At 44.2% G+C, this 13,348-nt stretch overlaps 1 protein-coding gene across 12 annotated transcripts in view; it reads left to right on the top strand.

Moving 5' to 3' along the window:
- LOC122693665 overlaps positions 1 to 13,348 on the top strand; it is a 365,374-nt gene that overhangs the window by 247,708 nt on the left and 104,318 nt on the right. For all 12 annotated transcript variants that reach the window (XR_006340971.1, XR_006340978.1, XR_006340977.1 and 9 more), the window contains one exon: positions 5,999 to 6,150. The gene's annotated coding sequence lies outside the window, so the exon portion shown is untranslated. The remainder of the gene's footprint in view (positions 1 to 5,998; positions 6,151 to 13,348) is intronic.

Raw genomic sequence — 13,348 nt, 5'->3', positions numbered from 1 at the left:
ACAGGCGTTGAGGGTGATGGGCTCATCTGCGAACCCAAGCAGGAAAAGCAAGGCGGACAGAATTCAGGAAATCGTAGAGGCTCCTTAGAGATGGCTTTCTCACTGAGCCATGGGCGGAGGCCACATGAGCTGATGAGGTGATACCCGGAAGGGTGAGTGGGGTCCGGAGTGGAAGGAGCTCGGGCGGACAGCTTCCTCCTTCCATCCTGCACCTCCTGATCTCCCTGAGGAGCAGGCCCCATTTCTTACCCAGTCCGGCTCCTCCCTGGTGCCCCAGTGGTCCTCTTCTGGGCTTGGCATCTGCCACCTTGCCCTGGACCCTAAGAAGTTGTCAGGGGTGCTCTCAGCTCTTCTGAGGCCAGGAGGAACCCTGCCATGGCCTGACTCCTTCTGCTTCTGGTGGCTCCTCACATCTCTTTCTTTGTTAAAAATGTAAAAAGAGCACAGAGCCTATTTTGTACATCATCTTGTGGCTCAGACAGAGAATGTCCCAGCAATGTGGAAGACCCAGGTTCGATCCCTGTGTTGGGAAGATTCCCTGGAGAAAGGAATGGCAATCCCCACTTCAGTATTCTTGCCTAGAGAATTCCATGGACAGAGGAGCCTGGTGAGCTACAGTCTTTGGGGTCGCCAAAGAGTCAGGCGACTAACACTTTAACTTTCTCAAATCCCCCTATACTTCTTGGTAGACGTTTTACATCTGGCTACCACCTGACCCTGCTCCAACTTTGTGATCTCCAAGTCCATAGGCCTGGTGACCCAACTATATACCTTGTGCTGACCATGGTCCCCAGCTGTAGCTGTTACTAAATAGTGGTTGTTAGCTGACAAATAGTAATGAAGATTACTACGGGACATTCTTTAGCATGATTTTTTTTTTTTTTTTGCTAACACTTGTATTTCTATTTCTATCACGTGTGTGAACATATAGGAGGTATTCAGTCAACACACAACAGATTCAGATCTTTCTGATGGATTAACGATCTTTTGCAGCCATGAAAAAACTAAGTCTTATGATGAGTCTGACTTCCTCTCTGCTTCTTTGCACTCAGGAGATCTTTCAGGACTTTGTTTCTACTACACCCCCCAACATTTACCCTTATACCCACCTCTCACCATCTCTCAAGACCCACGGTGGTTTTGGAAACATCCCTGGCATCTTGGCCATCCCTTGAGGGTCTCTCCTCACTTCTCCCTACCTCTGAATTCTCTTACTGGTCTCTTGTCTTTCCCTTTCCCTCCAACCTTAAACTCTGTGTCTTTTCCCTCCTCCACTTAAGCGCTCTGTCATCTCAATCAGAGGTCAGTTCTTTAATGCATCGTTTCTCTCGTCTGCTACCAGCTTTGCCCTCATTTTACAACTCTGCCCCAGCCCTCATCATACAAGCAAGCCACACACATACCACATACCAGCATCCCTCAAAGTCCCATACCTTGCTTTCTTCCTTGTTAGCAAGCTTCACCTTTTTAATTTCTCCTGCCCCTATTCTTCCCTCTTCCCACCTGGCACAGGAAGCCTTACACATACACTCAACAGATACCACAACAGGCAGCAATTTCACCTATGCTTTTTATCAGCGCTGTGCGTCATAATACACTCACACTGGAGGTGGCCTTTTTCTTTTATTTTTTTCATTTTTTAAATCGAAGTACAGTTGACTTACAATGTTGTGTTAGTTTCAGGTTATAGCTACTGTTTCAGTTCTACACATCTATCCTTTTTCAGATTCTTTTCCATTACAGGTTATTATGAAATATTGAGATAGTTCCCTGTGCTATACAGTAGGTCCTTTTTGGTTGTCTGTTTTATGTATAGTAATGCATTAATTGCATCCTCCTAATTTATCCCCCTCCCCCGCAGTTTCCCTTTTGGTAACCATAAGTATGTTTTCTGTCTGTGGGTCTATTTCTGTTTCATAAATACATTTATTTGCATTGGAGGTGATATTGTTAAAATTTATTATAATCTGGTTTTTTATAATCCTTATTAATTTTAGGTTCTGTCTTTACATTCTGACATAACGCATACCATTTTTCTTTTCCTTTGTTTCCATGTCTTACTGATGCATTTTACATGTGTATATTTTTGCTCATTTCCCCATTAGAATGGCCAACAATGAAATTAACTTTGGAGGCAGCCTTCAAATAGAGATCGGGCAACACTCAAACAGAGAAGATAAGGAAGAAATTCAGACATGTAGAGTGGGGTGGGGGGGCCTTTGACAAGCTGGCTTCTAAACATCTCTTTTAAAACCTGAGAGTCTCCGTAAACTGACGAGCGTATGGGAATGTGGCCTTCTCCTTTGTGTTTTGCACTATACTAAATGGTATTTGCCTCACCTGGGAAGTACTTAAATATTGGAATTACCTGAGAGTGAAATAAATGATTCTGTTCAAGGGAAAGAGAGGATAAGACGTAAGCACACTTTTGATTTAGGTGATTGCTGAATATATTAGGGTGTAAGATCCCTCAGTAGGAGTTACATGCCCTATGGGAGGATTTCCTGCATTTCTTTTGTCCCGTTTCTCCTTTTGGCACTCAGGTTGTTCACAGACCCCAACACTCTCAGAGCTAGAGGGATGCCTGGGGTTATTTCTGTCCAGGAGGTCTTCCTGCCTGGGCCCATCCTTTGACCAAGAAACTTCCAACAACAGAACCCTCCTGATCTTCTCCAGACAGAGAAGATCCTTTTACTTCTGGATTGAACTAGCAGAATGTTTTTCTTTTGTGAGTCAAAAGCTTTCTCTTTGGAGTTTCTCCCCATTGGTTCCACTGTATTCCCTCAAACCTACAGCAAATCCCATCACTTTCTACCTGAGAGCCATTTGGATAGCCAAAGACAGTGGTTATTTCCTATATGGAGTTGTATCTTCACCTGTGAAAACATTTCCACTTTTCCAGAGTCCTCCTGAGATTACTGCTGGTCTCTTCTGTACTATGGCTGTTCTATTATCAGCCTGCTTGATTCTGCCTGCTGTGGGGTCCAGGGCAGAAGGGGATGCTCTGACTAGCCCAAAGGGAAGCAAGAGTCTCCCTCTCACCCCCATCATTTTCCTGTTCTTCTACCCCTGACCCTGTGTCCTTCATGTGCTCCAGGCCCTCTGTCACTTCCTCCTTTGGAAGTATTCCTGGATTCTTATTCCATCCTTCATAGCAGACCTGTCACTGAAGGTCCTCAGGTTGAGATCCAGTTACATGAAAAGGAATCTTTTGTTTTGTTTTTGCAGCTTTCCATGAATTCTCCAAATCCTTAGTGCTGTTTTTTTCACTTGACTTCAGTTTATAACAACGTGTAAGCATCTTCACGCCAGGGAGGCCTGGTGTGCTGCAGTCCATGGGGTCACAAAGAGTCAGCCATGACTGGGCAACTGAACAACAGCAAGCATCTTCAGAGTGGGTTGCCTCTTTTGTATTCGGTTCAGAGCCCAGTGTAGGTCTGAGAAATATTTAATGAGTCTGTGTTATGAGTTGACATTTCTCCTTCATCGCATCATTTCATTTTCTTTTGCCCAGGGTGTTTGTGTTTGTTTTGTCTTCAGTCCTATAGTATCAAGGTTGCTTATGGAGAAAGAGCCAATGAAGAAGCCATTTATTTTTATTTTTTAATTTTTATTGGAGGATAATTACTTTACAATATTGTGATGGTCTCTTAAAAAGCAGAAACATCACTTTGCTGACAAAGATCCCTATAGTCGAAGCTGTTCTTTTTCCAGTAGGCATGTATGGATGTGAGAGTTGGACCATAAAGAAGGCTGAGCACTGAAGAATTGATGCTTCCAGTTGTGGTGCTGGAGAAGACTCTTGAGAGTCCCTTGGACTGCAAGGAGATCAAATCAGTCAATCCTAAAGGAAATCAACCCTGAATATTGAAGTACTGATGCTAAAGCTGAAGCTTCAATACTTTGGCCACCTGATGCGAAGAGCCGACTCATTGTAAAAGACCCTAACACTGGGAAAGATAGAGGGCAGGAGGAGAAGACAGCAACAGAGAATGAGATGGCTGGATGGCGTCGCTGATTTAATGGACATGAGTTTAAGCAAACTCTGAGAGATAGTGAAGGACAGGGAAGCCTGGTGTGCTGCAGTCCATGGGGTCGCAAAGAGTCGGACATGACTTGGCTACTGAACCACAACTGCCATACATCAACATTTATCGGCCATAGGCATACATGTGTCCCCTCCCTCCTGAACCCCCAAGTCTATTATTTTTACTCCCAGTTCAGTCTTTCCACGTGGTTCAGCACAGAGCTGCTACCAACATCAGGGAGGTAATGGAGTTTAAATAGAGATCAGTGGGAACTGGCTTAAGTTTTGGCTTGCTGAAAGTAATATGCGGTGGCCCACGTCCCCTGGCCAGGACAGCTAAAAGAGTTACGGAGGCAATATGATATGGTGGAAAGAGCTCCAGGCTGAAACAGATTTAGGTTTGATCCCTATCATGGTCACTTATTTTATGGGCACTTAACCACTCTGAACTCAGTTTCTTCATCTGTAAAATGGGGCTAACCCAGCTCCATCTCAGAAATGGCATGAGGGTAAAACGAGGCAGTGTGTCACCACGCATGTCGTGGCGTGTGAACTCCAGCCGGGGCTCTGTTGTCATTCTGTAGTTTCCTTACTCTGTTCTAGCAAATAACGAGCATCCCAGTAGGCCCACTGGCTGTCTCCTCTGCTTTTGATATAATCACATAACGATGCGGTCTCTCCGGCAGGCTTGCTCTGCATCTCCTGTCTGTGTCACACCCAGCACACTCTCCTCGGGATTGCCCAGTCGATACTCCTTCAGGGTGCAGCGTATTGCCTTGCACCGAGGAAGGTCTGGGAGTCCCCCCATCCCCATCTCTCCAGTCTAAATGGGGGAAGGGCAAGGAAGTTGGGAGACTCGGGCCCTTAACTACCCCAGTGTCTTCTCTAGGGCACTGGACACCTTTCTGGGGGTGCATGATCCTCCAATTCTGTTTGCAGATAGAGTGGTATATTTGATTTCCTCCTTGCCTGCCAGGGTGGGGCTTCCCTGGTGGCTCAGATGGTTGAGTCTGCTTGCAATGCTGGAGACCTGGGTTCCATCCCTGGGTCAGGAAGAAGAAGGAATTCCCTGGAGAAGGCATGGCAACCCACTCCAGTATTCTTGCCTGGAGAATCCCATGGACAGAGGAGCCTGGCGGGCTGTGGTCCACGGGGTCGCAAAGGAGTTAGACAAGACTGAGTGACTAACACTTTCACTACTACTTACCCACCAGGGTAGGTGGGAATGAATGAGACGGGATCTCTCCAGAGAAAGACACTGTTTGAACCTAACAGTCTGTTTCCATCAAGGTGGGGAGCAGGAAGTTGCCAGGACTCCAAAAGGCCAGGTGTCAATACTGGTGAGGGTCCAGGAGCCTGGACCATCCTTCTCTCCTCAGATGGCAGACATCACGCCCATCTCCCCAGAAGAGCCCCGTGTGAATATCCAACTTCATGATCCGTTAGGGCCAGTGAGGGAATTGGACATGAAACAGAGGCAAGTGGTGGCCAATCACCACGTCCACACAGAGCATAAACTGTGCAAGCTCATGGTCCATACTCATCTGGACCAGAGAACCCCAGGCACTGGGAACTGTCTCCCCAGACCGTTTCTCTGGTCAATTACGGAGGACCTCGACCCTGCAGCTCACGCTGGGACTGTTATTTGTGGCTGGAACGGGTCTCCATAGCCCCGGGCGGGGGCACGCCCCTGGGGTGTGTGCACACCTCTCCCCGCTCCTCCTGGAGGCCCTGGCCTGGCTGGGTACCGCCTTGCCATGCCCCGCATCTTCCACAAGGGGGAGCCCCCGGAGGGCAGCGGAATTTGGGAAGCGCTGAAGTTTTCTCCTCCTGTCCTCTAGCAGATTTTCCCGAACCCAACTGTTAGATTCCTTTGTTGCAATGTGGGGGCCTGAGCTGACACTTTTGGAGGCTGCGGGTGAGAACCACAGCTGATCTGCCATTTTTCCTGGTTTGTTGTTCTTCACCTAGCATCATCAGCTAAGGAGGAAAAGTAACAAAGAACTTGAAGACTTTCATGGCTCCCAGGCCCTGGATGGAGGCAAGCGGCATCAGGCAGCTTCAGACAGAGAACCGTGGAAGCTGAGGGGCAGCCGGGATGTGCCTGTGGCTGCAAAGCCCAGGTAGGTACCTGGGAGGGGTTGACAGAGGGGCGCCCGGGGCCCAGAGCCCCTGATGGTGGGCAAAGCAGACGGACAGGAGGGATGGAGGACTAGCAGTGCAGACAGGACCTAGGAGCTTGAGGGAGGAGCCCCAGAAGAGTGCAGAAGGAAAAGTGATGCAGAGGAGTGACCTTGGGGCCGGGGAGGGAGGGCTTGGGGGCTGACTCAGAGACTTTATTTGAAGTTAGTTCCAGCTCGGCCGCCCTAGAAACTTTATAGGACATCAGAGGCCAGGAGTCTGAGAGCGAAGGCTCAATTGCACAAGAAATTTCAAAGTGAGTAGGTGTGCCTGGGAGTCTGTCTAACCATTCGGGTTGTGTGTCATCGAGCCACACCTACTCCGGCTTTTCTACCTAAACCAGGAGGATTCCTCGCCTGATGGTGTGTTCAGGTTCTCTCCACCTGGAACCACCGTCTCGGCCTTTCCCTCCAAGCTTCCGATGCCCACAGTTACTCTCGAGAATGACGAGGAGGCCAGTTCTCATTCTGCCACTTAGTGAGATTCACTTAAGCAAGGAAACCTCAGCGTCTTTGTCTTCCTCGTCTATAAAGGGAGATAATAATATAGTATATTACTGATGAGCCTTATAGGATTTTTCTGAGGATTGAGTAAGTATGATAATGTGAATAAATGCTCTTAATAGATTATAATTGCTAGCTAAATAAAAGATGGCATTAATAGTAATTAATCAGTGAATATATCCTTCCTACTCTCAGTGGGGTATTTTCCTACTGGGCTTTGAAAGAACCTGTGTGAGTATGTGTGTGTGTGTGTGTGTGTCTAAGTGCATATGTGTATCTGTGTGTATGTATACCTTTGACAGATAAGTGGGAAACTTTGTGTTCTTTCGCTTCCAGCCACCTTCAAATGTTCCTTTTCGTGGCCTCGGCTGCATTTTTCTATTTTTCAAACACGCGGATAATGATTGATGGTGTCTGCTTGGCTCCCTGGACAAGCGATTTGTCTGTGTCCTGGACACTGTGCTGCCCGGGTCAATGTCATACCATGCCTTAGGCACATGATCAGACCAAATACGCTTGGAAGAAGCAAATAAGAGGTTGTTTTTATAATCCCATCATCATATTCCCTGACAACGTTCTTTCCAGTCCGCTTGTTATTCACAGAAATGCCTCACATGGGAGGTTGGGTTCTGCATTCTGAGTCAGGCTGGTTCAAGCAACCTATGAAGGCTGCTGAGCTTGGCTTTGATACCTGTGGACACATTCACTCTCTCCTGGGGTTTTCCGGATGACTGTGGTGTACGGGGAAGGCAGTGTAGACCAGGACAAATCCTTTGACTTCACTGAACCATCTCTTCCCCATCTGTCAGCTGGGGTACTCCCCTTCCCTCCTGTACCCCTTCGTGTAGGGACACCCCAGATAGATGTAAGGCACTCTTAAGATCATACCTGAACCCCCCGAAAGTCTGTAACTTATAGTGTGACTTCATTATAAGGTATCACCGTGGCCATTCTGCAGGTTTTTCTCTAGGGATTTACCTGCCTTTCACAACTTTATTTCAAAAGCTATCTTTTCCTGGATGTTAATGTACTCTCCTTTTCATCTCCACCAATTGGCTGATGAGTCAAATATTTACAGAGATGCTAAGTGATACACTTACTTTCAAAAAACTGGTACCCTGTACAAATCAGATATATACATGCACAATGTGTACATAGACTGTATTTTTCTAAAACCACCAGACACATATATATTCCTTCTATTTTCAAGCATGTACTTCCTCCCTTTTAAGTACAAAATATACACAAATATATATATTTGAGCAAAAGACATACACTGACATTCATGCAACATACTTACTTAGCAGATTTAATGGGCAAGAGGAATGAACAGAAACCCTATCAGCATTCCAGCTCCTTTAGAGTCCCAAAGTGACCGCAATACACAATTCACATGGTTAAAAAAATCATGGATCAATTTCTGCCCTGTTCCTAGTAATGAATATCAATATCTTGCCTCTTCCAGACAGACTCTCAGCAGCTTCAGATAATTTTAAATGTTTTTTTTTTTAAATACATTTGCAAAGTCAATTATTTTGAATCTCATTTGAAGCAATTAAAAAACATCCTGACATTTTAGGTGATATTTTTTCCCAAGTAAAATAATTATAAATAATACTAATTATGAGCAAATCATTCAGTTACTCTCAGCCTGGTTCAACCTTTAGGTTAATAAACCAATCCATTAAAATTCATCTTGCTCAAAGGACCAATTTGTTAAAAAAAAAAAAAATGTAGCGACCTTTCACCACAAGTATGATTGATATTTTCTTTAACAATAATCAGAGCTGTCTTTCCCAGAAGAGAGTGTGGTCAAGTGGTAGGTGTAGAAAACTAGGGTTCCTTTATGCCTGGTCTCAGTAATATTTCTTGTGCTAAGTTGCTTCAGTTGAGTCCAGCTCTGTGCGACTCCAAGGAGGGTAGCCCACCAGGCTCTTCTGTCCTGGGATTCTTTAAGCAGGAATATTGGAGTGGGTTGTCATGCCCTCCTCCAAGCGATCTTCCCAACCCAGGGACCGAACTTACATCTCTTATGTCTCCTGCATTGGCAGGCAGGTTCTTTACCACTAGCACCACCTGGCAATCCCTAATATTTCTCAGTTAGGTACAAAATGATGTGGATGAAGATGGTAATGGGAATACACAAAACTAAAACTCTGATTTCAAGAAGTACTGAAAGAGATGTAAGTATAGGACAGTTGCTCACAAAAACTGACAGTATCGTTCTTTGCTCTGGGAAAGATTTTAGCCCCTCTGTCTGCCTCTGGTGTTCCATTTCCTTTAAGGATGCAGGCCCGGGATTTGCAAATATGATCCATCAGCCAGATCCAGTCCACCACCTGTTTTTGAGGTAAAGTTTTATTGAAATAAAGCACATCCTTTCATTTACATATTATCCATGGTTGCTTTCCTGCTATAAACTCGGAATTGAACAGTTGCAGTAGATGCCATATGGCCCACAAAGCCTGAAATATTTATTTGACCCTTTACAGAAAAAGTTTGCTGACTCCAGGTGCAGGATGATGAAAAAAAAAAAAAAAAAAGCAGTTATCTTTGAATGTACACCAACAAGTATTATTGAAGCAGCACCTTACAGTTTATAAAGTCTGACAGCATTATTTTGCAACTTAACAGATGAGAAATTGCAGACTTTTCTGTGGTCATTCAGCCATTATGTGGTGTGGGTAGGACCTGGCCTCTGGCCTCATGGCAGCCTGGAGGGAAGCGGTCCATGGAGGTGGCTCTCAGGCTGAAGTGATGGCCGTCTATCTCTTTCATCTGCCCAGAAGTGCTTGCTGCTGAAAGATGGTTGAGGAAGCAAAATTCTTCACATTCTGTTCCCTCTTTATCTGACCTTGACCTGGTTGACTTTAACCTTGTTCCACTTCTATGTCCCTATTCGCGTAATCAGAATGGTGAAAAAGTGAAAGTATCAGTCGCTTAGTTGTGTCCAACTCTTTGCAACCCCATGGATCATAGCCCGCCAGGCTCCTCTCTCCAGAATGGTACCAATAAACAAAAAGGAGAGGAAAGTGCTTCGCAGTCAAACAAAGCTAAGCTTTATTGCGTCAACTCTTGCTTATCCACACTGAAGGAATGTGTCTGCCCTGAAATTGGCACTTGGGGTGCTGATATTCTGAAACAGCCAGGAACAGCAGTCTTGGGGGAATATGCTATCTTTTGTAAAGTTTGCTTTTTGAAATGGCAGATACCTCTCAATTATTTTTTTCTTTTCTTTGGTTTATGGTCAAAATTATATTTTCTCCCCCGAGCTTGTTCTGTCTACTAGCAAGGTGGACCACAGGTGCTGGGACTGGGAGGCAGGAAGGCTGGGATCTTGCCTTTGAGATCTATGGATCTAAACCAAGTTCTTTGCAGAGACCAAAGATTTTCTTAATCTTATATTTTCTTGGAAAGGAGATAAGGTATAAAACAAGAGAGATGAGAGTAAAAAAAATTCCAAGTCAAACCTTTCCTGAAGATTCTGAGTCAAAGATAAGGATTTTTTTTTTTTATCTTTTTTTTTTAATTGGAGGATAATTGCCTTATAGTGTTGTGTTGGTTTCTGCCATACAACAAGTTGAATCAGCCATAAGTATACATATGTCCCCTCCCTCTTAAGCCTCTCTCTTATTCCTTACCCCATGCCACCCCTCTAGATTATTACAGGGCACCAGGTTGAGCTCCCTGTGTTATAGTTCTCACGAGCTATCTATTTTACTTATGGTAATGTGTATTTCAATGCTACTCTCTCAATTTGTCCCACCTTCTCCTTCCCCTGATGTGTCCAGAAGTCTGTTCTCTATGTTCCAGAACCCTGCTAATAGCTCCATCAGCACCATTTTTCTAGATTCCATATATGCTTTATTATATGATATTTGTTTTTCTCTTTCTGACTTACTGCACTCTGTGTAACAGGCTCTAGGTTCATTCACCTCAGTAAGATTGACTCAAATTCATCCCTTTTTATGGCTGAGTAATATTCCATTTTATATATGTACTGCAGCTTCTTTATCCATTCAACTGTCAATGGATATCTAGGTTGTTTCCATGTCCTAGCTATTGTAAATAGCACTGTGATGAACATTGGGGTATATGTGCCTTTTCCAATTATGATTTTCTCAGGGTATATACCCAGTAGTGGGATTGCTGGGTCATATGGTAATTTTATTCCTAGTTTCTTTTTAAAGAAATCACCGTACTGTTCTCCATAGTGGGTGGATCAATTTACATTCCCACCAACTGTATAAGATGGCTCCCTTTTTTCCATGTCCTCTCCAGCATTTATTGGTTGTAGATTTTTTGGTAATGGCCACTCTGACTGGTATGAGGTGATACCTCACTGTAGTTTTGATTTGTATTTCTCTAATAATGAAAGATGCTGAACATTTTTCATGGGTTTGTTGACCATCTGTACGTCGTCTTTGGAGAAATGTCTATTAGGTCTTCTGCCAATTTTTTGACTGGGTTGTTTGTTTTTCTGATATTGAAAAGATAAGGATTCAAACAATTAATCTAATTCAGCTTTTCTGCTCAACAGTGTTTATTTGGAGTGTCCTCTCTGGCAGGCACCACTAGGAGCTGAAAGAGTATCACATTGACCAAGAATCAGATATTCTTCAGGAAATGATTTGTTAGAGAAATGAACCCACACATATGTGTCTATACAGTAAGCCTCCTATATAGGAACCTTCAAGTTTGTGAACTTTCAAAGGTGCCAGTGTGCACTCTCATGTCTGAGTAAGAGTTCACATTTCTGACTTACACTGTCGCGTGTGTGCATCCTCTGCACGGGTTGTGTGTATTTTACCATGCAGTAGTGTATAGGCTATAGCAGTAGAGCATCTTCATTTCAAGCCCAGCATGTCCAAAAGCAAACGGAAAGGAAACACTGATGCAGCTGGTACTACTAAGAAGAGCCAGCTATTGCACTGTACTTTTCAAGATACTGGACTGTAAGATTAAAAGTGTTTATTTTTCATGTGGTCATTTGTTTTTTATACATTATTTGTGTATTACAGTACAGTACTATGTAGCCAGTTGTGTCAGTTGGGTACCTAGGCTAACTTTGTTGGACCTATGGACAAATGGACTTATGAACATGCTTTTGGAATGGAACTCATTTGTATGTAGGGGATTTACTCTAATAAAGGGAAAGGGAGCAGAGATAAAATCTGCACATGCTCAAGAAGACGTTATCGTCCTTATTGAGTAATCACCGATGATACTGTGGAGGAAATGGCGTTTGGTGAGACTTTTTCTAAAGAGTATGTAAGTTTTAGACGTTTGGAAAAGGTAGGTGTTGGGCATGCTAGGAAGAAACAAAGGGAGCAAAGTCATAGAGCAAAGTGTAGGATTTGTGTGTGATCAGAAAGTCTTTTGTCCTGTTTGGAGCATATGGTTATGTGGCTGTCCAGGAAGGTATGTCAGAGTCAGAATCTAAAGGGAGTTACAGATTTAAAAGTTTGGTCTTTATTCTATAGATGATGAGAACCATCACATATTTTTCTGCAGGAGAATTATATGGTCATACCTGTGATTTATTGAAAAAGAGTGTAACAGATGTTTGAAAAGAACTTGCATGGAAGGTCATCAGTTAGCAGCTAGAGCAGTGATCCAGGCAAGGTGAATAACATAACTCCTTTGTCTTGTGCTGTATTTGCAGGAATGCTCCTCTACAACCTGGCTGTCATAGGTTATAGCATTGGCTGAGGGCTTTCCAAGGGCATTTATTTAATGGCATGCCAGTGGCATTTACTCATAAAACCAAAAAGCCATTGGGGCCAGAAATAGGGGTTTTGGTTACTTCCCCAGACAGGATGCAGTTGGGGTGATTATACATGTGATTCATCGAGGTCGGGAAACAAGTCCTCCACAAACAAACACCCCTCCCCTCCAAGCCCAGTGACTCATGGCTTCTTCACTCTGGAAAGCTCTGGAGTCCAGGCAGAATGTGAGGTATGATGTTAAATCATAAATCCTTGGTGTTCATTGTTACAAGAGAAACATTTTTATTCATTCTTTTCGCTCATTGAAGCAATAAATATTGAGTGAACTCTTACTGTTTTAGACACAAAGACATGGAGTTATAAAACATAGTTCCTGCAATAAAATATTTTCCAGTTTAGCTGGGAAAACAGGTGTAACATGTGTGTTATCATAGAGAGATACAAACAGTACAAAAAGGTCAGAGGAAAGACCCATAACTGCTCTGGGAAAGGAGGAGCAGCATTGGGATTGGGTCCTGCCCTGTTCGTCATTCATTCATGCATTCATTCAGCAAATGAATTATCGAGGACTTACTATATGCCAGTATTCTTGCCTGGAGAATCCCATGGGCAGAGGAAGCCTGGCAGGCTGCAGTCCACAGAGTCACGAAGAATCAGGTACAACTGAGTGACTAGACACACACACATCTGCCAAGCATTGTTACGAGCATGGGATTTCATGCTTTCGCAGTGCTTACTTTCCAGCAAGACAACTCAGATGTTAAATAGAGCTGGGAGCCAAACACATTGCTGTCCTCAGGGAACTTACTTACGGAGGAACGTTACGGGCTTCCCTGGTGGCTCAGTGGTAAAGAATTCACCTGCCAGTGCAGGGGATGCAGGAGACACGGGTTCGATCCGTAGGTCGG

This window comes from Cervus elaphus, chromosome 1 (genome assembly GCF_910594005.1).
Source record: "Cervus elaphus chromosome 1, mCerEla1.1, whole genome shotgun sequence".
Taxonomy (NCBI): domain Eukaryota; kingdom Metazoa; phylum Chordata; class Mammalia; order Artiodactyla; family Cervidae; genus Cervus; species Cervus elaphus.
Note: the sequence above shows the minus strand (reverse complement) of the source record. Positions and strands in the feature narration are given on the sequence as shown.